Source organism: Zootoca vivipara, chromosome 6 (genome assembly GCF_965207765.1).
Source record: "Zootoca vivipara chromosome 6, rZooViv2.hap1.1, whole genome shotgun sequence".
NCBI classification, from domain to species: Eukaryota; Metazoa; Chordata; class Lepidosauria; order Squamata; family Lacertidae; genus Zootoca; species Zootoca vivipara.
Window position 1 is genome coordinate 30,363,437 of NC_142589.1, and position 20,938 is coordinate 30,384,374.

At 44.8% G+C, this 20,938-nt stretch overlaps 2 long non-coding RNA genes across 2 annotated transcripts in view; both read left to right on the forward strand.

Moving 5' to 3' along the window:
• The first annotated feature begins 462 nt into the window (after nucleotides 1-462).
• LOC132592379 (uncharacterized) lies at nucleotides 463-5,662 on the forward strand. The gene is made up of 3 exons (XR_009557848.2): nucleotides 463-677; nucleotides 3,498-3,600; nucleotides 5,618-5,662. It is a non-coding gene; the product is annotated as an uncharacterized LOC132592379 (long non-coding RNA).
• Nucleotides 5,663-6,149: 487 nt separating this feature from the next.
• Nucleotides 6,150-20,938, forward strand: part of LOC118087893 (uncharacterized) — a 28,044-nt gene continuing 13,255 nt past the window's right edge. Inside the window, exons 1-5 of the long non-coding RNA XR_015950505.1 lie at nucleotides 6,150-7,703; nucleotides 8,891-9,060; nucleotides 13,379-13,457; nucleotides 14,334-14,548; nucleotides 19,272-19,383. This is a non-coding gene — a long non-coding RNA (uncharacterized LOC118087893). The remainder of the gene's footprint in view (nucleotides 7,704-8,890; nucleotides 9,061-13,378; nucleotides 13,458-14,333; nucleotides 14,549-19,271; nucleotides 19,384-20,938) is intronic.

The following is a 20,938-nucleotide window of genomic DNA, read 5'->3' on the forward strand; positions in this document are numbered from 1 at the left end:
GTGTGTGTGTGTGTGTGTGTGTGTGTGTGTGTGTGTGTTGTCCTTGAGTAAAGATCCCCAGCTTGCCTGTAGAGACCCAACGAAAGTGGGTAAAGTTACATAGCCCTGTTCTCTTACCCAGAGTTTCTTTCTAATGCAAGGCTATTGGCGACACCAAACTCTGTTCCCTAAAGCCTTATTGAATTTTTGACCTTGGAAACCCCAAATCTTTCTCCCTCGAACAGATGGAAGGCACTGCTTAAGCGAACGCTTCCGTTCCTTTGTGGATCTGAAATCGCACTGCCTCCCTGCGAAATAAGTAACGCACATTCCACAAATCATGGAGTGTTAGCAATCTTATACATTACAAGTTCCTCAGGGGCAGAAAAGGCTTGTGTTTTATATACTTGTAAATGGCTGTGTTCACTTAAAGGAACTAGGGAACAAAAATAATTAATGGAGGGAAAACCATTATTTATAGAGTACCATAAATATACAGCATAACACGTAACATTCCTGCCCTAAAGAGCTTGCAGTGTAAAAAAAACAGAAAAACCTTTCAGTTGCAGGATTCCAAGCGAGATGACACAACCGCTCCAGATGTGTCTGTGGCTTTTAGGTGTGGGAGCGAGGCCAAGGGAAGTACCACTTTGGATTTCTTTCAGCAGCAAATCTTTTAAGAAATCCCCAGACCTCTGGTAAGTGGTATTTCTTTTCTAGTGTTCGGCAGAATCACATGACACAGAGCTTTCCCCAGGCTGTACGACCTCAGGCTTCCAGCAGGAGAGCACAGTTTAGGATAATTCCCTACATAACCGTAGCAATCTCTGGGTACATCCACACTACCGTATATATTTAAGGCACTATGATACCATTTTAAGAGACATAGTTCCCCCGCCAAAGTATCCTGGGAACTGTAGTTTGTTAAGGGTGCTAAGAGTTCTTAGGAGACTCCCTGTTTCCTTCACAGACCCACAATTCCCAGAGCAGTTTAACAGCCAACCCCTCTTCCCAGGGAACTCTGGGAATTGTAGCTCTACGGCAGTAATAGGGGGACTTAACGTTGGAGTAAATTACTCCAGTTTAAGTTACATCAGCTGAGCTGGGAAAGCCCAAGATCTTCTGAATCCAAGCTCTCTCATCCCTGTGGATCTTGGGTTCAGATAGTATTCTAACGCTGCAATCCTAACTACTTCTACTCAAAAGTAAGTCCCAATGAATTCGATTGAGCTTACTCCCTGGTAAGTGGGGTCAGGATTCCAGGCTAACTTGATTCAAGTTGGCAGCCCTGATAAAAATAAAATAATTTTGGACATTTATGCTACATGAATGACTTTATATCAGGTCAACTTCAATGCCAGGGAAACAATTATTTGGTATCTTTTTAATCTATTCATTTCCTCTACCTGGCATCTTGGTGCCTTTTAGATTAGTTCTCTCTGTAGATCGTCCCCTTTGTTTCTGTGCAGGCATTCAGTGTTTCCAATTTCATGTTACTGTACTGAATTCTCTTTTCATAGCAAAATGTCTTTCAATATGCTTGTATTTGGGATAATGAAGTTCGTCGCCTCCGTGTGTTAAATAATTCACTTCCTTTTTCCGCCTCTGTGAAGTTCTCTTATTGTGGCATGGCTTCCAAAACATTTTCACACACACGCACAAAAAGCGTAATCCATAAAATATGAAGAACTAACAATGAACACTGACATTTTAATTCTTCACTTACGAGCACAAAAGGGATGACAATTGGAAATTGCTGTTGTTGCCATAATAAAGAGAGATTTGCATTCCTCTGAAATTGATAGTTTAGTATTTGAGCATAATGTCAGTAACGGCAAATAACAATGCCTAGGTTCTGCGGATTATAAGTAATAGCTGTTTTCCATTGCACCCTGTTGAATAGCGCCATTTCCCCCACCCCTTGCTGTAAACAAATGAGAGGTTGCTGGCAGTAATAATGCAGGTTTGCCCAGAATCAGAATTATTTCTGAATAAGCAGATAACAGCTTTGAGATGTAATGACTATGTGGGGTGGGGAACCTTTTTCAGCCGGAGAGCATAAGGCAACTGCCATCATTTATGTTAAACTCAACCCGCAGTCCTGTATGTGAACAAACATGGCTTCGATTATCTTTCCCTTCTCCTTTGAGGCAGAAGCTCCTGTACCTGACAAGTCAGGCGTATGCTTATATGAGAACTAGAGGAATATAGGAGGATGCCTTATATAGCATGTCAGGTCATTGGTCCATTTAGCTCAATAGTGTCCACAGTGGCCACATTCACACCATGCATTTAAAGCAGTTTCATGCCACTTTAAACAGTTCTGGCTTCCTCCAAAGAATTATGCGAGCTGTAGTTTGTTAGCGGTGCTGAGAGCTGTTAGAAGGCCCTTATTCAACTCAGAGCTACAATAACCAGAGTGGTTAACAGTCAATCCCTGTTCACAGGGAACTCTGAGAATTGTATCTCTTGGAGAGGAATAGGGGCCTCCTAATAACTCTCAGTACCCTTTGCAAACTACAGTTCCCAGAATTCTTTGGGGAAAGCCCTAGCCATTTAAAGCCGTATCAGGGAGCTTTGCTTGTACACTGTGAATGTAGCCAACGACTAGCAACAGACCTCCAAGGATTGAACCTGGGACCTTCTGAATGCACCATGAATTATCTACCACTGAGCAACGACCCTTCCACAACTGCCATGTGGAGTGTCTGGGTCACATATTCTCTTGTACACATGCTTGCTCTTCCTTCTACCATATGTAAATCCCTGACTGGGTGAAAAATTCCAGAGGGGTAGCCCTGTTAGTCAGTTGCAGTCAATCAGTGAAAGGTCTCCTGTCGCACCTTAAAGATTACCAGATTTTGTGAAGGGCGTGGACTGAAGTGGACTCCAGCTATGGGGCATTTGTGGTCCTCTAGATGTTGCTGGAGCCTAGATTACCCTCCACAAGAAAGCCTTTCTTTGCTGTAGCCCCCGAACCTTGGAACGGCTTTTCTTGGGAGACTGAGATGGCCCTCTTGTGGCTTTTCTCTCAAAGCCAAATTAACACTTCTCTTTAATGTTTCACCAGTTGATTTCTTTGGCCCCTCTTTTTGTTTGTTGGCCCCTCTTTTTGTTAGTGGAGGCATGTGGCTATATTCATTCTCCCACCCCTAAACGGTAGTATTTTTTATCTGAAAAAGTTCATTTTAAAAAATGGCTACTAGCCATGATGGCTATGTTCCACTTCCGCTGTCAGGGGAAATATGCCTCTGAATACCAGTTTTTTGGGGGAGGGGGATCACAGGTGGGCAGAGTGCTGTTCCACTCATGTACTGCTCGCAGGCTTCCTGTAGGCATCTGATTAGCCAATGTGAAAACAGGACGCTGAACTAGATGAGCCCTTGCCCTCATTTAGCAGGCCATTTGCTTCTCCGAGTGGTGAGAAATTCTATGGACAGCAGCACCAGCTGAAGTTTCCTTCCTATGAAATAAAATGCAGCCTTACACTGCCTTTGTAATACTTGCTTTCTTTAAAGTTATGAAGGCAAACAGAAACTCCTGTGAGGCAGACCTGCCTGACAGCAACTTGGACAGTGCCCGCCCCCTAACCGCCGCCATGACTGCACCTCCCAGGCCCTGGTAAGTCCAACTAGAAACTCTACTCTCTTTCCTTCTGCCTAATTTCTGTTTCTCTGCCTGCTTCCCTCAGCTAGAGTTGGGTTACCTTATTCCAAAAAAACAAACCCTGATGGGCATCTTATCCCGAAACACAGAGAGATTCCTATCAAGAGATGGTTTCTTAAATGTTGGCCCTTGTTGATGAGGCATCGATCAACTGTCTTGGACTATTAACAATCTGCCTGACAAAGGGCTGGTCAGTTAGCAGCCAGAACAATATAGTAGTCACCGTTGAGTACCGTTGAGTACAATTATTGAGAATATATATATATAGAGAGAGAGAGAATTTCCACCAGGGCAATGGAAAGTGTTCCTTAACAATTGCCAGTCTACTAAAGTCAAAGGTTCACTCTCACACCGTACCTGCCAAGATCAAGGTGACTTTGGGGGTCTCTTTTTGTGGGAAGCTCATTCGACAAGAGCTAGTCATCAGAAGACTCTTTCCAATTAAGTAATTAGACAAGGTGCTAAATATAAAGGAGGACTGGTAATGATCCTGTTATTACAGCATTATAATATTTTGTAGCTTAAGAGCATTAAGAAGGCCTCACTGGCGATTTGAAATTAGGATCCTCTTTTTTTAAAAAAAAAAGCCCATCAAATAAAAGAGAGAGAGGAGAGAAGAAGAGAACTTCAAAGCTGCTTTTTTCCCACTTGGAAACCTGCCTGTGTTATGATGAAATGAATAGAAAAAAGAGCAAGGTTTGCCTTCTAATAAAGCATCTGTTGCCCACTTTGAACATTTCTTACTTCTTTGTGAGCATGTCTCTCCAGTTATGGGGACTACTGACAATGAAGAACAGAGGCCTTGAAATAGACAATACCTGTTATCTACCCAATATTTCTGATTTTCATGTCACTTTGAACTGGATCTTCATTTGACCGCATGCTGAGTCCAAAAAGAATTTCTTTGTCGGCTGATCCAAAGATGCCAGAAGATGCTCGAAAAAAAGTAAACTGCGGGAATCTGCTCAATAAAGGCAAGATGAAAAACAAGCCTTTGCCATTCACTCCACGCACGGACAGTGCTTTTAACTTCTGCCTATTTTGGTGCTGCAAAGAAGCCCCCTAAATGCAAATTTTGTGTGTGTGTGTGTTGATCCAAGGCTAGATTATAGCTTTCTCTGTGCATAAAATAACAAAAAAACAAGCATAAGCCCCGACAAGAACTGTGAGTATGGAGAAGAAGCCAGATTGCTTAAAGTAGACCCCTGGCTTTCGGAAGGCCAGTGCAAGGAGACTTTTGCTGCTACTGAGCCATTGCCGCTCTTGAGCGAATGTCAAGAGGCCTATTCCCAACAAAAGATTGGCAGCCTTTCACTGGGAGTTGCAGGGGGGGGGCAGTCAGATTTGGCAGCTCTGCTTAGCAGAGTGATTCAGCTAAAATTTGGCGGGGCCTCAGTAAGCTTTCGTTTGTTTGTATGTGTGTGTGTGCGTGGTTGTTGAATGCTAGAAAACTCCTGGCCAGAACAGGCAGAGAGAGAGGATTCCAAGGCACATTTTCATCTCCATCCAGCAGGCTCTTGTCCTGATTGGGCAAGGATAAAGCTGGGCCCAGTGAATTGATCAATGAAGAATGTTCAATGGAAACCAGCCAACGAAATCATCAAAAAGAGCCAGGGCGGGGGGCTGGATGGCTCAGAATGATCTGTGATGGTGGCTGGGGGAGAGAAAAAACAAAAGCGGGGGGGGGGAAGAGAAAAACCTCCTTTGATTTAATTGGAGATGAATTAGACTAGCCTTGCCTGATTAAAAGAAGAAGAAGTTCAAGCCAACAGAACTTTTTTGGGTGTGTTCTATCAATGGCATACATAGTTCCAGATTAACTGGATACCTTAGGTGGGAAACTCTTTTCTGGCTGAGGACCACATTCCCTTCTGGGGGCTGGTGATAAAAGTGGGTAGAGCAATATATGTAAAATATTTATGTTGTTCGCTAGACTAGTTTCTGAATGCACCCCTATTTGCGTTCCATCCAGGGGAGAAAGTGGCATGATCAGAATTCAAGGACAGATTTCAGCCAGGTAAAAAAAAATCTTGGGGAGAATCAATGAGGGTGTGTGGCCTGGGGAGAGTTCTAAGGCCAGATGAATTGAAAGCACACTGTTTCCCTCAAATAATCTTGGGAATGGTCATTTACCGCTCTCTGTGCTACAGTTCCCAACGCCCCCAATGAACTACAATTCCCAGAGTGGCTTAACCATCAATCCCTCTTCACAAGGAACTTTGGGAGCTGTAACTCTGTGAGGGGAATAGGGGTCTCCTAACAATTCTCAGCCTGCTTAACAAATACTTCCTGGAATACTTTGGGGAAAGCCATGAGTGTTTAAAGTGGTATGATAGTGCTTTAAATGTTCCGTGTGAATAATAGTGCGGTTTCTGAGTAAGGATGCATGGAGCCCAGCTGCAATTGGGCACCAATAGGCCCCTGCTTTTCCCTCTTAGTGACCACGCGGAGGCCAGTTGCAATTACTCTTGCCCCACCAATTCCCTCTCCATCCCACAGCCACCTGCTTCCCCTCCCTCTGCATCCATGCTTTGTAGTGCACATTCTTTCTACCAAGTCATCAGTAATGTCAGCTGGAGCAGATGTCTGTTCTGTAATTGATTAGGTATCTTTCTGTGGCAAAACCGTTTTGAGTTGTGATCAAATGAGCAGTTGGTAGGGGCCCGGGCTCTGAGCATCAGAATCTGATTATGTCCTCAGAAAAAACACAGCCTTTGAAGTGGGCCAGAGAACACTCGGGTAATTCCAGTTCATCTGTCTTCTGCAAAATTCATCTCGAAGGGAGGGATTTTTGCCCAGGTGTGTGTGGGGGGGGGGAGAGGCAACGAGCTTGTTTCCATTATGACCCATCTGTTGACTTCAAAGTTCAGACATTGGCAAGAGATTGATTTAAAAACCTGGCAAGCTGGTTTTGCTCGCTTCTATATACTTGGGGCTGGGACACGGGTGGCGCTGTGGTCTAAACCACAGAGCCTAGGGCTTGCCGATCAGAAGGTTGGCAGTTCGAATCCCCGCGATGGGGTGAGCTCCCGTTGCTCGGTCCCTGCTCATGCCAACCTAGCAGTTCGAAAGCATGTCAAAGTGCAAGTAGATAAATAGGTACCGCTCCAGCGGGAGGGTAAACGGCGTTTCCGTGGGCTGCTCTGGTTTCTCCAGAAGCGGCTTAATCATGCTGGCCACATGACCCGGAAGCTGTATGCCGGCTCCCTCGGCGAGTAAAGTGAGATGAGCGCTGCAACCCCAGAGTCGTTTGTGACTGGACCTAACGGTCAGGGGTCCCTTTACCTTTATATACTTGGGGCAACTGGTGGATTCAGACAGCCAGTGTTCCCAATTTAGTTCCCCCTAATTTCTATTTACTTTTGAAGTCATCAGGTGTGGGGAATCATGTGATTAGGAGGGCTGGAGGAGGCTCAGAAGAATTCAGCACTGTTGAGGGACCTCCAGAAATGATCTGGCTCAGTAATTTTTGAACTGCAAGTCTGTTGTGTTTAAAAAACAACAACATTAAGTTGCTTTACAATACTGCAATACAATTCCCTACTACAAACCTTCTTGGATGCTAAGATCAGCGAAAGGGCCCTCTTGGTAGTTGCTCCACCTGAGAGGGGGGGGGTTCTCTGTGGCAGCCCCTAAGTAGTGGGACTCCCTTCCAGAGGTGCATCTGTCACCTTCGTTGTATAGCTTTTGTCAAATACACACCTCCTTACCCTGGCTTTCGACAACTGAGATGTATCTTTTTAGGATCCACTTTATTTCTATGATTGTAAGTTGTTTTGAACTTTTTTTAAAAAAGTGCATTAACAGTTGTAACCTGTTCCGGTACCCTGGGGCAAAGGGCAAGTAAATTGTAACAACAACAACAACAACAACAACAACAACAACAACAACAACAACAACAACAACAACAACAGGCTTTCCTGAGGGGGGAAATCATAAAACCATAGAATCAGAGTTGGAAGGCACCCCAAGGGTCATCTAGTCCAACCCTCTGAGCAGTAGTCTAGGAGATGACCACAAAGAGAATAATCTCAAGCCAGAAGAGTCTTGAATATACGGTAAGCACCTATATTAGTATGTGTGTAAGAGCATCAGATGTCAAATTTGTGCTCTGTGGAGCCCTGTGATATTTACTTAGAACAGGGGTAGGGAACCTCAGCCCCAGGGACCAAATGTAGCCCTCCAGGGACTCTTCCCAGGCTATACTTCCTTTTCAGTCACACCCCCTGTCCCTGGGCCACACCCCTCGTTGAGCTTTCTTTGCACCCTCCAGTGTTCAAACCCTAGTCCAGCATTCTATTTGGCAGAGCAGAGCAAGCCCCGGCACACTCCTTGTATATCAGGCAGGATTAAGGCTTTGTGCCATGGCACTGAGTAAGCCAGATAAGGTACTGTATCTGCTTCCATGAGGTCCAGTGGCTTGCCTGCTTAAATAATATTTAAAAGTCTGAACTTGCAACATCTCAGCGTTCTTATACTGTATACCAGAAAGCACTTCTCCAACATCTCACTTTCCAAGCTTAAAATCAATACAAGCACAGCTGCGCTAGTCATTTCCTAAGGAAAACATTTCCGTGTTTCGCCCTCCACAGTTCCTGAACTGGAAGGATGTTCTAGGAGTCGGCTTTTTACCAAAGTTGAGTGTGGGGGAGCAGCTAGGCACGCAGCTAGGCATGGCAGCATCAGCCACCCACAAACGAGTAGCAGCCATTAGATACAAATCTAGTGTAAACAGCCCACTTGCAAGCTTAGTAATAAACCTGATGCAATGCCTATTATGAAACCGGTACAGGTGTGATGAAGTGATGGGAAGATTTCAGCTCTATATCCCCTCACCGCACAACACACTTCCTGTCCCCGTAATCCTATGTTCCATAAGAACAGAAAGGCCAGCCAAACATCTTGGCCCTTATTTGAAAGGAGCCTGGATGGCAGTGGATGTTTCAAGAACAGGAACTAGTTTGCAGTGCTCACCCAGTTAAGGTTGCCAGCTCAGGAGCACCCCAGATCTTGAAATTTCAAGACTGAAACCTGAGAGCGACCCCTGTTGATTCTTCTTCTGCATTCTCTGCTACCACTGAGCCCTGGAGATGGAGGTTAATTGGGAGAGGAGGGAGCAAAGGAAGGCAGCCCCCCCCCACTGAAAGCCTATGTAATAATTCACAGACAGATCCTGTGGGACTGAAGCTTACACGCATAGTCTTAATTTAGTTTTAAAACAAAACAATGTACTCTCACCCACCAGGAAATTCAAGCCTTCCACCTGGAGGGTACGAGGCAAACGTGGAGGCTTCAGGTCAGCCTGGAGGTCCGGCAACCCTATCCCTAACACATTTTACATGGGAATTTCCGTTCTCTGCAAGAAGGAACGCAGATCAACATAGGCCCAGGATCTCCAGCCAGAGTTAATTCTGTGTGAGTAATAAAATGGCTTCTAAGCCTGGATGTGTTTTTGGCACAACTGTTTTCCTTTTGTGTGTGTTTCCCCATTACTGGGACCTCCCAGAATGTAGGAAGGCTTTTTACTGGCAGCTGGAAATTCTAATGAATTCTTCTAACTTGACAAGAAAGCCATGAGGCCTACACACACACACACACACAGAGAGAGAGAGAGAGAGACCCTTCAAATCATACACATGACAGTAATTATCTCCTTTGCTGATGTTGAAAAAAAGCCAAAGTTTGCATCATGCTGGATACCTCCAATAATCATTTGCATGGAGATGTGGCGTCTGTGGCATCAGGACATCCCAGCGCCAGCACTGGGGCACATGCTGGCACAAAGGCTCAATTAACAGCAACGAAGCTGCAAGAGAACAGCTCAGGTGACGGAACGAAACCAGAATCTGAGTGTCAAGAAATGAGACGGCACACTAGCCTGTGTTCTGGGATGCTTGTTTTGTTTCTGTTTTCTGGGATCGAGTGCTGGGGGAAATTACATCCATACTTGGTAAAGATTCCTGGGAAACTGAGGCTGCTGCTAGTTGTTAGGAGGCCCCTATTGCTCTCAGGACCAGGTAGCACTGTGAGTTAAACCACAGAGCCTAGGGCTTGCTGATCAGAAGGTCGGCGGTTCAAATCCCTGCAACGGGGTGAGCTCCCGTTGCTCGGTCCCAGCTCCTGCCAACCTAGCAGTTCGAAAGCACGTCAAAGTGCAAGTAGATAAATAGGGACCGCTCCGGCGGGAAGGTAAACGGCGTTTCCGTGCACTGCTCTGGTTCGCCAGAAGCGGCTTTGTACGCCGTCTCCCTCAGCCAATAACGTGAGATAAGTGCCGCAACCCCAGAGTTGGTCATGACTGGGCCTAATGGTCAGGGGTCCCTTTACCTTTACCTATTGCCCTCACAGAGCTACAGTTCCCTGTGAAGAGGGATTGGTCGTTAACTCACTCTGGGAATTGTATCTCTGCGAGGGGACAGGAACATGTTTAGGAAACCTTGCTTGGGTTCAGAAGTACCCCAAAAAGCAAAACAATCCCATGTCCACATACTGATCTATGTAAGCAGCTTTCATGCTGTGTTCCAGAGACCCCTGAGGCTTCTCAGGTAGATCCTTGTTTATTAGCGGATTGGTGATAGCAGCTGCCAAGGCCCCAGCCCCGACCTCTCTGTGGTATAGTGGTTAGAGTGCTGAACTAAGACCTAGGAGACCAGAGTTCAAATCCCCACTCAGCTATGAAGCTTGGGTCAACCACTGTCTCTTGGAGTACCCTACCTCAAAGGGTTATTTTCAAGATAAAAGGGGTGGGGGAGAGAGAACTGCATACACCACCTTGATTCCCATGGTGAAAAGGTGGGATAGAAATGTTTAAATAAATAAAAAGGGGGGTTGGGTCTTAGGGCCACCATTTAAATTTCCCACAAATCCCCTAGAGTGATGTTTTTGGGAGCAGTGTGGAAATTAAAATGGCAAGTACCAGCCGTGCAGGGCTGATCCAGGGTGCTGCTTCTTCCACCACTGTTGCTGCTACGGTACTAGGTAAGCAGGCATGTATGGGCCTGAGCCTTGAACCCAGTGGCTAAATGTACCCAGAATCCTTTGCACCATGCAAGGGTTCTGTGGCAAACAGCCAGTGTGGAAAGGCAAACAGCTCCATAAAGGTGCAGGGGGAGGGGAGGAGGAATTGATTTGGCCAATCCATTTCGAACACCTTATAAAGAAATGAATGCATGCATGCATGCTTTTCTGAGAGCAAAATCTGGGTTTCTCTTTGGCCCAGAAGCTTGCATTTTTGTGTGAGCTGCAAAGTATGAGGAGCTACTGAGTCTCCTTTCATTGCTATGAATTCCTTTCCCGCAATTCTTGACAATACCAAGGGGAGCTCTGTGGAATTCCGCCACCAGGGTGCGTTGGTAATGAAAGAGGAAAGACCAGTGTGTTGTGGCAATGTGATGTGTTGTCCGGACTCAAGTGGAAGGGGGAGCAAGGGGGAACAACATGTCGCTTTTGATCCTGATTCTTCTGAGGAGGGACAGGATCAGGACCTCAAACTTACTTCTGAGAGCAAAAGGGAGGGAAACCGGCCCAGACAGTTTTACAGAGAGAACCTTTTCTCGAGAAGAGACAAAACTAACAAGACACCTTAAACTTGTGTGGTGGCCTTTGGAAAAAATAGAGAGTTCAAAAGGATGAAGCTTTCTAAATTCACAAGAAAGATGAAAAAGGAGCTGGAAGGCAAAGAACAAGAGGTACCCCTCCTCTGCCAACCTTGCTCTAGCCACGCTGAATAAGCTGCATGGTCTTATAACAGATGGAAGGAAGATGCTTGGATCGCACAGCTATGGGTGGGTGGGGGGAGAAATATGATTCCATTTGCTTTTAAAGCCAAAAGTATCAGCTTTGCACTTTCTAAAACAATATGTGAACCAAATCACAGCCATCCTTCAAAATTTGCAGTTATCTGACTTTTGCAATGCAGTTCTCCAACCAAAGTGTTTACTGTTGTTGTTGTTTTTGTTTGTTTGTTTGTTTGTTTGTTTGTTGTTAGAACCCTGTTTCCCTCCCAGAGCTACAGTTTCCACCGTGGTTTAACAATCAGTCCCTCTTCACAGGGACTGATTCACAATTGGAAATTGTAGCCCTGTGTGAGGAATAGGGGTCTTCTAACAACTATCAGAAACCTTAACAAACCACTGCTCCCAGAATTTTATGGGGGAAGCCATGATAGTTTAAGTGGTATCATAGTGCTCTAAATGGATGGTGTGAATTTGGCCTAAGTTTGGTGAAAGTGGTTTTGAAACAGATTCTTTGCTGTCAAAGCAAATGCCGCAAGGTGCAATTCTAATTCACTTCAACTGTGCTCTCATTAGCAGCCAATTCTATATATGCCCTCATCACCCATTGCATGTTGAGTGGCACCCATCGGTCGGAATCAGGCTTGCCAGGTGCCAACAAAGACAACCCAGATACCACCAAATAATAATAATAATAATAATAATAATAATAATAATAATAATAATAATAATAATTTTATTTATTTATTTATACCCCGCCCATCTGGCTGGGTTTCCCCAGCCACTCTGGGCGGCTTCCAACCGAATATTAAAAACAGTACAGTATCAAACATTAAAAACTTCCCTAAACAGGGCTGCCTTCAGTTGTCTTCTAAATGTAAAATAGTTGTTTATTGCCGTGACATCTGCTGGGAGGGCGTTCCACAGGGTGGGTGCCACTACTGAGAAGACCCTCTGTCTGGTTCCCTCTAACCTCACTTCTCGCAATGAGGGAACCCCCGGTGCTGGATCTCAGTGTCCGGGCTGAATGGTGGGGGTGGAGACGCTCCTTTAGGTATACAGGACCAAGGCCGTTTTCTTTAACCCAGAGATTTTGGCAGTTGAGAAAAGCAGCCCAAATTCCAGGTTTTATATTCCATTCTGTTCTGAAGGAGAGCTGTGTTTTGGTTTGCCTTTTGTTTCAGGGAGTGTAAATTATGTAGGTTCATTTTAAAATGAAAACCAAATTTAATTTCTTCCCCACCCATAGCCTTCATCCTTGATTAATTCCTCCTTTCATCTCCTTCAGCAAATCACCAGCTATTTCCTCAGCCATTTCCCCCCTCTCTTTTAATTGTATTGTTATTTTAAAACAAAAACGGGGTGGGGGGCAATTACAGGCAATTGCAAGGGTAAGAACATTGCTGGGAAGGAGCGTGCTACATTGTACCGTAAATTCATCTGGGATGTAAATCAATGGCCAGATGTCTCTTCACATGTGACCATGTGTCTTGGTTTTTTCTTAGGCTAAGATACATTTTGAGGGCACATCTAGATTTTTGTGTGGAATGTGTGTGTATCAAAAATGAGCCTCTGATTTCAGTTGGGGCTGGGCATCTGAATTCATTTACTCATGTTCTCAGGGCAGATGGCACACAGGTCTGCAGAGAGAGATGTAAGCCCCAAAGCATATTGCCCCATTTTGCCGTCAGACCCTTTAGAATGTTTGTAGAATGAGAAACATTACGAAATATGTTCCCTGGTAGTCTCTAGGGTTGGCCAAAGTGATTCATGCTTTCTCAAACAGGCTTAATGGTCCACATGTGTTTAGACTTCTTGAAACTCTGCTGTTTGGGGACAGGGGGATGGGTTTAACAGCAAGACCAAATCTTGTCAAAAACAACAACCTAACTTCCAGTTCATTTAACATCCTCTTTTTATGTATTTTTTAATTATTTTCTCAAAGGCTTCCCATTTTAATTACAAAACTGATTTGAAACTTCTTTTTTATTGTGCCACAGCTGCCTCTGAGATTCTTCACTGGATACTGAATTACAACTGATGATCTTTTAGTGCAATCCTATGTAGATTTACCCAGAAGTGAGTAAGTGCCTCAAGTGGAAGAGGGAAAAGGATGGGGGGGGGTGTTAGACCCACTGTGGCTGATCACAGAACCATAGAATTGTAGAGTTGGAAAGTACCCTCAGGGTCACCTGGACTAAACCCCGCAATGCAGGAATCTCAACTAGATCATATGTGACAGATAACCACCCAACCTCTGCTTAAACATGAAGAGAAGTGGTATCCCATTCCATCTCACCTCACTTTGAACATTGCACTGAGTTTATTAGTGCTTAAGTCCCAGCTAAGAGTTCATAGGATCGTAGCCATAAAAAGCGTTGCAGGAATTCTCTTTTCACAATCACCTGGTATTCAGAGGCATGCTTCCTCTCACAGTGAAGGTAGACTATAGCTGTCATGGTTAGTAGCAACTGATAGATTTACCCTCTGTGAAATAGACCCTTGATAAGCCCCTTGGTGCCCTACTCAAGACTTAAGGAAGCAGTGGTGGACTTTGGGCTCTCAAATTCCAGCAGCAGCCTGTGCGATGGTAAATTCCAGTGCCCTCTGCCACTCCATTCTACATCATTGTTGCAGCCCTGGCACCCATGCAGCCCAACTGACCATGCCACCCTAAAGCCACCTCTGAAGAAAAGACATCAGCTCAGTGGTGGAGCATCTGCTTTCATGCAGCTTCAATCCTTGGGGTCTCCAGGTAAGACTGTGAATGTTCCCTCTCTGAAACCTTGCTGCCAGTCAGTGTAGAGAATATGGAGCTGAGTGTCCTGACTCAATAAGGCACTAGGCAGTTTCTTGCATTACTGTAAGATGAGGGGGAGATGTCTTGTGGTATTACTAAGCAGCACCTTTTTTCTCCTCTTCTCTTTTTCTTCTGTCAATGGCGCTTGGCTTCAGAGAGGTTTTTTCCTTTCTGGGTTGCATCAAAGCACGTCCTGCCTCATCGCACCTTAGAGCATCCTCAGAGCGCAGTGACATGATCTGTGCCAGCCCACCTGGAAACACAACCGTTACAAAGCAGCAGCATCACCGATTCTCTTTCTACTTCTGCCATCAATGAACTGGAGAAAACAAGAGGCAGGAGCAGGCCAAACAGTGGGGATGCAGGCAGGGTAAGAATCACTTTCTTTGTAAGGATATAGGATGTAAGCCAAAACTCACCCCCCTGTCTTGTTCCAGGCGTTCAGCGGAGGATGCTGGCTGAACTTTGCCACTTTCTTCATAATATACTACATCCCATGTGGCAGAGCCCTCATCTTACCCCCATGATAGAGGTGACATGATAGAAGTGTATAAAACCATGCACGGCATGGAGAAAGCGGAGAGAGAAAAGTTTCTCTCTCTCAGAACACTAGAACTCATGGACATCCAATGAAGATGCACGTTGGAAGACTCAGGACAGAGAAAATAAAGTACTTATCCGTGCAGTGCGCAGATAAATGATCGAACTCGCTCCCATAGGAGGCAGCCATGGCCACCAACTTGGATGGCTGTAAAATGACAAATTCATGCAGGAGAGGGCTATCAATAGCTGCTAGCCATGTTTGGAGACAGTATCTTTGAGTACCAGTTGCTGGAAACCACAGCATAGCTGTCAAGTTCTCCCTTTTTTTAAGGGAAATTCCCTTATGCTGAATAGGCTTCCTTGCGAGAAAAGGGAAAACTTGACAGCTATGAACCATAGGCTCTTATGCATGGATCCTGCTTGCCTGTTTCCCACAGGTGTGTGGTTGGCCACTGTGAGAACAGGATGCTGGACCAGATGGGCCATTGGCCTGATCCAGCAGGTTCTTATATGTTCTTATGATTGCTGCATTCTCGCCTCAGTATCCAGAGACATTCGTAGGAGCTTCCTCAGGCCAGGTCAGAATCTTTTATTTTGCTCACAGCAGCAGTTGGTTTAATCCCGTATTTCATACTTTGTGTTCTCTTTTAATATGTGTTATTGTAGGCAACCAATTAATCACTGTTTCTTTGATTAGTTTGCCAGATTGCATCACTGCAGTTAGATTCATTATTTCCAATTGTTCCCAAAAGTTCCTAACTGTTTCCAATTTCTTTGGCTCTCTTTGCTCTTTCCATGCTTTGGCGAAAAGTGTCCTGGCTATGGCCATTATATACAAAATCCGTTCTTGAATTTTTTTTAATACTCTCTTGGCCTTGCTTGGCCTTGGCATGCTTAAGATTCCTTTTTTCCAAGAAATACTTGGGTCCAAACTAGACAGAATGGGAGCTCCGTCAGGATGCAGATCCAGGAGACCTATGGTTACGGCTGGGCTACGCAGGTGTAACTCCCCATCCTCAGTTCAGATATAGGACCCAGCTGCCTGAGCCTAGCCTAGCCGATTGTAAACCCTAAAAAGGGGGTGTTCTGGCGGCAGGAGCAGAGATCGGGGTCTTAGGGATTCTAAGATCGTTTAGCTTGGTCACTTGTGCTGACAACTTGTCATAGGTTAAGCCAGCAAAAAGGGTGCTACAACTCAAAGACTATTTTAAGGGCTTGTTTTCCCTCTGCCAGGCTTAGGCCTGCTCAGCCAGCAGCAGCCTTGCTCCTAAACAAATTTTGGAACTGGGTGCCCCTATTTTTATCAAAGAAACATTGAAGGGTATGGAGTTATGTGATCCCCCAAGCCAAGGAGATAAGTACTGTAACTATGCAACCTTTAGAAGACACCCGAAAGCAGCCCTGTATAGGAAAGTTTTGAAATGTTTAATGTTTTTTGTAGTTTTATATATGTTGGAAGCTGCCCAGAGTGGCTGGGGCAACCCAGTTAGGTGGGTGGGGTATAAATAATAAAAATATTATTATTATAGAATAGGACACTCCTATTTTTATTGGAGAAATGTTGGAGGGTGTGGTGAATTGTTCGTCTGCTGGGTGTTGTTCCTTCTCAGGTCTAGTTCATGAAGAGGCTTATTTGCTGGCAATGCAGCAGCGCAGATTTATGTTTGCACCGTTTACAATCACACCGTGCTCACATTTGTTCTTGTCAGTCAAGCAGTGATCTATTAATCAAACAGGACGCCTGGGATGTTCATTACAAAAAAAAAGTATGAAGACTGAATATGAATGGTAATTTTAGTGCTTTTGACAAACAAAGATTGTTAAGCGCCCCCCCCCCCCATGCACTATCAATTCATTATTAAGGGCTTGCTTGTAGTTAAGTGACAAGAACCCGAAATCTCTTCTTCAGTCACTGACATGGCAGTTTATTCCTGCTAACCCCACCTAGCCCCAGTTCTGTTCATTCAGTGCCTAAGAATCCCCGCTGCTCTTCCCAGCATGCACTGCTGTGTGACCCTTGACCTCTGGCAGTGATTAATTGTCTTAGTGTCATAGCAATCACCTTGCTCTCTCTGATCCTCGCTCACTTTGTTCTCTGTGATCCTAACTCTCTTTTTCTCGCCAGATCTCTCCCCTCCCCTTAAAAAAAAAATCCCTCCAGTATCCTGGTTACTGTAAAACAAATTAAGAGAAATGGATGTGGCCTGTTGTCTGCACTCTAGCATACCCTCCAAGTGTCCCGATTTTCCAGGGACAGTCCCAGAACTATGAAAGTTATCCCAGTTTCTGGTTTGATACCGGAATGTCCCTATTTCCCCTGCCAGGGCCGCCGGAACTGAGCTCACGGAGGAGGATGAGCCTGTGCTTGTCCCGAGAGGCAGTGGAAGCTGCGAGAAAGCCCCTGGTTGCCTCTCCATAGCCTCCCCATGGCCGCTGCTGCCAGGCTCCTCCATTGGACAGTTTGTGTTGGCTGCTGGAGAGTAGGCAAGCAGGAGAGGCTGCGGCTGCTGCAGCAGGAAAGGGGGAGGGAAGCAGAGCAAAAGGAGTCTTGTTTTTTTTTAATGCTTTATGTGTCTGCATCTAATCTTGCCCCTTTCTAAAATTTATCAATGATGCGTGCTTTACTTTTTGTAAATCTACCAAATAATAAAATAAAATTGGGATTAAGGGATTTTCTCTGGATGGTGGAAGGTGTGTGTCCCTTGGTGAAGTGGTGGTGGCACTTGCTATACTACTGATAGGAAATGCTGGGGGGGGGGCACGGAGACAAAAATGGGGTCTGTTTGAGGTAGGTCAGTTTGGGGTGTGGGGAATGTCCCCATTTTCATCTGAGGAATGTTGGAGGGTATGCTCTAGGCTGGGCAGAAAGGCAGGCCTGTGGCAAGACTCCTGCCTGGCACCCTGCAGAGTTGCTGCCAGTCAGTGTAGTCAGTATTGAGCAAGATTGGACAATGATCTGCTTCCAGACTTGCCACTGTTTTCAATTATAAGGGATGTCTTGTGCAACGAACCCACTTCCCTTAAAGAACAAACTTTCTGCGAGAAGGAAAGTGGTGGGGGAAATCCACTAGAAATTGTGGATGAACATTTGCTTTGGCACACAATGGCTACATCCACAGCATACATGTAAAGCACACAGCTGCCCTAAAATTAAAATTAAAAAATCATGGGAGCTGTAGTTTACCTCTCAAAGAGCTACAATTCCCAATACCCTTAATGTGCTTTACATGATGGTGTGGATGTAGCTGAGGACATCTAACAACCCCCCCCCCCTTTGCACAGAAATCAAAATGAACTGCCATTAAATATCCAGCATGACTAATTTCCTTGAAAACAAACAGTGTGACTGGCCAATAAACACCCACCAGAAAGTACCCAAAGGCAGCCTCAAATGCTCCCTTCTCTTTGGCTAGGGAAAAAGGCTCTCCCCACAAGCCAGTGCTCACTGTTCATCTGTGTCCATTGTGGCTGTGTTGAACAAGAGCAGGCATCCCCAAACTGCGGCCCTCCAGATGTTTTGGCCTACAACTCCCATGATCCCTAGCTAACAGGACCAGTGGTCGGGGAAGATGGGAATTGTAGTCCAAAACATCTGGAGGGCCAAAGTTTGGGGATGCCTGAACAAGAGCTTGTTGTTATCTCTGGTGACACAAGGGTGAATAGACAGGTAAATATTGCCCTCTTAGGCTCACTCAAATAGCACGAGGAACCTTTCCCCTGTGAGTGAAGGTTGCTGTGTTCAGCACTTTTTAGTTTAGAGAAAAGACGAGCAAAAGGTGGCATGGTAGAAGTTTATAAAATTATTCATGGCATGGAGAAAGAGGATAGAGAGAAGTCATGGGCATCCAATGAAGATTCAGGACAGATAAAAGAAAGAACCTCTTCAGACAGCACTGAGTTAAACTATGGAACTCTGTTCCATAGGAAGCAATGATGATCACAGTTTAGATGGCTTTTGAAGAGGATTAGGCAAATTAATGGAGGAGAAGGCTATGGATGGCCACTAGCCATGATGACTGTGTTCAGCCCACATAGTCAGAGACAGCAATGTTTCTGAATATCATTTGCCGGAAACCACATTTATTTCTGCCAAATCCTGTTAAAAGAGGATTAGCAGAAACAATATCAATCCACTTTGGGGTTGTTGTTTTTTTATAAAAAACAAACCAGAAGTGAGGGAAAGCACTTAACAGCTTTACCTTCTTGATTCTGCTACTGAGGATGGATGTGTTAGCTGTGTGGTATCTTTGTGACACTTGTTCAAGCATGGTGTTATTGTTAATTATTTCCCTCCAACGCTTTAATGTTGATTTGACAGGTTGTCAGGTTGTTTCTTTTCCCCTCCCCCTCCCCTAGCATTGCCTTGTCTATTTTGCAAAAATATTGCACATGGTTGTGGTTGAAGAAACGCGAGCATATGCCTGTGAGTGTGTGTGTTTAAATCGTGCAATGAAATTAAATGGTGTATGACAAGAATGTTCTTTAAATAAGCCTTTAATGTGTGTGACACCTTTTGGAGGAAATAATGGAAGCTGGTTTTGTATTTACAGCTGCAGTTTCTACAACCAGTCCTGTATTGATTCTGCAAACCCCTTATTAACACCTGGCCAAGCTTTTGCAGTTTGCTGTTTGCCTGTGAGATTAACCCGGACAATTGCTTAAGTGAGTACAACTGCTCCCGTGGTCCCAAGGTGATAGAAACCCCCCCCCCCCCCGCAAATCTGCAGTCTATCTGAAGGAGATAATCAGTTTCAACAGAAGGCTGTGTAGTGGTGCCTGTATCTTTGGAACTCCCTCCTAGCTTTTAAGTGTACCTTGAAAATGTATTTGTTTGAAACAGCAATAAATTGAATGGCTTTAAAATGTTTTAAAGTGCTTCGACTTGGCTTTTAAACGGCTTTAGACCTGTTGTTTTAGGTTTTGTGATTAGATTGTCTCCTTGGTATTTTAAAGATTGTTTTATGGAGTTAATTATCTTCTGTAAGATGCCTAAGAAGCGCAAATCCCTGAAAAATGGCATACAAGTATTTTAAACAAAATAGCTTGTGGATCTTGACAACTGGTGGAATTCCAAAGGCGTGCCACTTGTTTCTACAGATATCTCTGAGCACCTAGAAGTGCTGCTCTTTCATAGAGCTATGCCTAACCTCTCCGCATTACTCATTGCTGTGGATGTGTTTCCTACACGAAGGCCCCATCTCCACTAAACCTTAAAATGGCATGATACAGCCATAGCTTCCCCTGTAGAGCTTTAAACAGCCATAGATTTCACCCCAGGGTATGCTAGGAACTGTAGTTTGTTAAAAGTGCTGAGAGTTTTTAGGAGACTCCTATCCGCCTACCAGAGCTATGTTGCTTTGCCATTTGAACTTAATGGCCCCAGATTCCTCCAGGCAGATCTTCCTTGGCAAAGTCATGTTAAATGTGCAGAACTGGAAATTTCCCAAACAGCAGTGGATTGGTAAAATTTGGGAGATCTGAATTACGTACCAACTCACTCTACAAGTGCAGCGAGAAGCAGTCCAATTTTTAAAAAGATGTTATGACTGCCGTGGCTTCCGTTTTATCTCCTTGGTGGAAGCTCTTCAAGATTCTGACCACATTCCAATCAAATGCAGATGTACTGTATATATTTTTTCTGACTGCTATTCCGTTATATAAATTATGTGCTGAAGCTCTCTTAGGGCAGATGAACGCATCTGGTTGTGCTGATGCAGGTGTACCATGATGTTTTTTCTTCCTGAGCTCCCAGTGGGCATCAGTCTCCCGTTAGATCATGCATTTTTCAAAAATTCTGTTTTCAATGCCATGTGCATTTTCACGCACACTTTATCCCAGTACGTGCATTTTTGTACGCATTGCGCAGCTGGATAACTGCATTGCAAAATTTGGAGAAGTATAGATTACAAAGGATGGTTGCATTTCAGTTTGCACGTTGTTTTGAAAGTTGGCAAGGTTCCCCTTTCCAAGTGAACTGAACCTAATTTCTGCCCCTGCCAACCCTATCAACCTCTATGGGGCTAAGTTAGCCACGGCTCAAGTCCCATTGATTTCAATGGGAGCTCAGTCCAACTACCTGAAGCTTGGATCCAACCTGTTGTCTTGACAGATGACTGACAGAGGTGCAGTATATCCTGTGGCTTCTTTGGACTAGGCAAGTCATCTTAGATTTCTTTGTCATGTTAGAGAGCTGAGAAGCTTCTCCATTTCAAAGCAC